The sequence below is a fragment of the Thermobia domestica genome, chromosome 4, assembly GCF_964235325.1.
Source record: "Thermobia domestica chromosome 4, izTheDome1.hap1.1, whole genome shotgun sequence".
NCBI classification, from domain to species: Eukaryota; Metazoa; Arthropoda; class Insecta; order Zygentoma; family Lepismatidae; genus Thermobia; species Thermobia domestica.
Window position 1 is genome coordinate 94,361,612 of NC_137457.1, and position 4,557 is coordinate 94,366,168.

Sequence of the window (4,557 nt, forward strand, 5' to 3'; positions counted from 1 at the left end):
TTCTTTTGGCCAGATCTTGCTACCTCTCACTACTCTAAAGCAGCCACTGATTGTTATAAAGAAAAGGGTATCGTCGCAGTTCGAAGAGAGGCAAATTCACCAAATTGCCCTGAACTTAGGCCAATTGAAAAATATTGGGCCCACATTAAAAGAACATTGAAAACATCAAAAGGGAAGGCGGCTGACTTGAAAACTTTTCGTCGCAAGTGGACTGCAGCTGCCAATCAAATAACAGAAGAAGATGTGCGAACTCTTATGAAGCGGATTAAGAGTAATGTACGAGCATTTTTCCATAATTAGTTCTTTATAATATATTTTGTGTGTTTATTTTTTTAAACTTTATAGTCAACTAAAATATGCAAACGACCTTTCTTCTTTTCATTTCTTTACCTACTTTTTTGGTCAAAGTTACTGGCCAAGTTTTTTCTGACTCATTCTTTAGTATTTGTTGCCAATTTGGTTTAAATATTACATTCAGTTTAGCCCATCAACCGCACAGTTAACGAAAATGTAGCTTAGTAATAGTTCTCAGTTAGCTTTGTATTCATTTGACCAATGAGTGGATTGCTTCATCAGATTTCAAGTATGATCTAAATTATAATTGATCTTCGTTACCTCTGATTTGGATTAAACACTTTATATTTTTTTACGCCAGTGGCCACCACATTCGAGCATTTGTACTACAACGGAGTATTTTAAGGTATTTAATTGAAATACTTATGGTAAATAATTGGCATATATAGTATAGTTTATTAAATAAATTCAACTCATCAAACCTCAACTCTTATACGTTTCGATGCTTGAGAACAATCAGTGGCGTATCTGTCGATTATAACTTTCATCATAAGATTATTGTTTCATCTGACGACTTGTAAAAAGCGATTATGAACATAAGGTTAAGTGAAATTTAAATATTTTTTAAAATTCATTTGTATTTATTATGATATATTATACAGTGATAACTATAAATCTTGAAATTTTAAACAAAATATGTATGGTTATGGTTAAAATAAGAATAGGAATTCACTGATGGGAATTTCTTGTAATAGTTCAGTATAAAGTAAATTATTTTTCTACAAGATAGGTAAAATGCAAACTCAAATTTACATCTCGAAAACATTTCAAATATACACATATTTTTAAATTCATTTTGTAAGGAAACACTCAGAAAATCCCAACCCAATTAACGAGATTGTTTTCTCATTAAACTTTCTTAAATTCAGAATTTAAATTAAAATTGGTACAATGAATTACAATTATTCAGTAATTGAATTTACCCTTTCCATTAATATTAAATTATGAATATTATTCAAGATAAATTATTGGAAATCAAAGTGATTCATTTTAAGACCTCACGTCCCTATGTATGGAATTACTGGTTTCACACTAGCTTGCTTTACAATTGTGGGAAGTATGGTAAGCGTATAGAATATCCGTGGCTGTAGCAGAGGCTGTTAAATAAATTTGTATTGCACCATCTGAGAACCAAATACATTATATAAATTATATTTTGATCTTACGAGATATCAATTGGTTAATATGGGGACATTTGCGTTATTTAATTTTACATAATTTATTCCCATTAAATTTGCTCTGCATTAGCACGAATTACAACTATAAAGACGTAATCAGAACAATGGACACTTAGCCATAGTCTTGCACTACTGACACATTCAATATCAATCAATTCATTTTCTTGATTCACTAATGATTTTCACGATGACTGCAACTTATGAAATGCCTTATATTGATATTGGAAACCGTGAAATTTAAAGTGTGGCTTTTGCCTTGCCTGTCATAAGACATTTATTGTTCCTGTTTGTTCTGCTGTGCATGGTATATTTATAGAATATGTGTTGCATTAAATGTTTCCCTTTTAATTTAACTGTTAGAAACAACAATTAATATTAGTCTTTATTCGTCTTTACTAGAAAGAGTAGGTAGTGATATTCGAATTAATAACTTTAGACGTTTTCATATAATTCCATAAATAGTAATACATTTCACCATCGGTTTACTATAGAACCAGGTAAGCAATAGCACAATTTCACCGGTTGCGTAACAACAATATGCTATTATACAAAGCCATAGAACCAGGAATATACAGAAAATACCTTGGACATAACCCTTCAGTACGGTTAGTTGAAAAGAACGGGAAACATAACAATTTATCATTTTACTCCAATAATTTCTTATTTGTTCACCGAATAATAATCGACAATAAGCTCAGAGACAAATTACTTTACACACTTTTCTTCTAAATTATTAGACGGCTACTAATAAAATATGCAAACACTTTCCATCCACTACAACATTCTCCTAATCTTTTTCATTCAGACATATATATATATATATATATATATATATATATATATATATATATATATACATGGACATCTGCGCTGCCGCTCGGAGCGACATAATGTCGTTTCATCCTCCACCTCTTTTCTGATAGTAATGGTGGATAAAGATTATTGGGTAATGTTTCAGTTTCCATATACCACCAAAAGTTAGTGCTGTACATGTACACATCCTGGTCACCTTTGCATTTCCTACAGTCTTGATACGTGATATCATACCGGGTACGTGGTTCATATCGGAAAAGTAAACCAGCTGGTGAATTATGCAACTTTTCCAATCGTATGAACCTAAGTCCATATACTGTGTCTTCCAAGATCATTAACAACTGTGAACAGAAACACACAGAAAGTCCTTTTCCCATTAACTTCTTTCTCATCAAACCCTTTACGGTTTTCGCCGTTCTTTCCGCTAGACCATTGCTGTGGAGATGCCACGGAGCAGAATTCAATATCTTCACTCCCCTATTTAGCCAATAGTCCTTGAAGTCCTTACCACAGAAGGGCGGACCTTGTCCGTTTCTGTGACTTGAGGCCGACCGGACCAAACTTGATGCCTTAGAGGACTATATGTTAAACTGTACTCATCCGATTTAATCTCTAACAAAGTCTTTGTTCCAGGAAAATTTAATTTGTAAGATTTACGATTTGTTTCATCCTTAATATTTAAAGTGAGGGTTTATGCTAATCGCTCTGTTATTTCAGTTTCTTCTCTTCCTAAATGGCCATCTAACGAGATTTCACTGAGAAGGAGATTGTTTTCCTTTAGTAGACGAAGGCTTTTTAACAATACTAAATCTGAGCTTGGACACTGAGACTAGCCGTGTAAATCCTGATGACAAGTAGGAATTCCAGTTTCGGCTTGAATCATAGTTTTAAGGTTTCCTACAGTCCCTGAATCTGGAACACTAAGCTCCAATACACGATCGCTGTACTGGATACGGAATGTAAAAACTCCAGCGTCCTTAGAAGTTGAAGAAAGTGTAATCACATCATCACTAACACTATCAGGCAGACGAGGCGCTCACGACTGGCTGTCTGATCTCCACACTGGTAGAACATCTGTTGATGAACTACAAGAGTTAGTATTCCATTGATTGTTTGGACCGTCATTTCCGAAGGCAGAGTCTAGGTCTCCTGTGGCATCACACTGATTAATTGCATCCAGCAAATTCCAGTTAGTCTCTTCTAAGTGTTAAATTGCCTTTCCTACATCTTCTGTACCCTTACAAGCCTGAAAATCAGCCAATACTTCTTCTTTATTCTCTGGCATGACTGAAACGATAATATTAATCTACGCTAAAACTTAATTTGGTTAAATATACGTTCACATTGATATACACGAATGTCCTCATATCAGTTCCGATATATATTGTAAAACATCTTGAAAATCAGTCTAAGATATCTTATAAAGGACATTTATAAGACATCTAAGACATCTATTAGGCTGTCATAATATTTGTTTTATATTTCATTAATATCCTCGTAATAATATTATCAACAGCATCGTTGAACGTGTACATTACCTTTTTATTGGTTGAAGATGTACATTAGAAAGTCTTCATAAAATATGAAAACTTTGTCTTCGTGAACCTAATGAGACACGCATAACTGTTCGAAACATTTTAAATAAAATTGTATTTCTTTCTTTTCTTTTGGGAGTAACAAGCCACGAAATACAAACTAATCTCAAACATCATACGCAAATATCATACGAATTCATATCGCAAATTTCATACGTTTTTTTTTTAAATGTACACATAATCTACATAAAATCATATATTTTTTGCCATTTTCGAGTGTAATTGCGAAGAACTCACTCTGAATTCTATACAAATCGTCGCCCTAATTAACAATTAATACCATTAATTAAATAAAAGTAAGTGTAAAAATCCATATAAATAACAGAATTTTAATTTATAGCTAGTGTGGAAACAACTAAATCAGAAACTTGAGTTGCTATATTACTCTTGAGATTTCCGAAATGCAGATGCAGATTTACAAGAGTAACCTAGGACAGCATAATTATTACAAAACACAGTGTTGAATTTTGATGAGCAATTTCGTAGCTAATGGGTGCTTTCAATCAAAGTCTCTTAAGTCAAGATGTGGAAATTTTTATTTCAAATTTTATTCACACCTTCTGTATATTTCCTTCTTTTACACATGTGTACTTCTCTAATTTTTTTTGTATGGAAGC

At 32.7% G+C, this 4,557-nt stretch overlaps 1 pseudogene; it reads right to left on the reverse strand.

The window, feature by feature from the left end:
- Nucleotides 1-2,826: 2,826 nt before the first annotated feature.
- Nucleotides 2,827-3,630, reverse strand: LOC145682818 (uncharacterized; annotated as a pseudogene).
- Nucleotides 3,631-4,557: the final 927 nt, after the last annotated feature.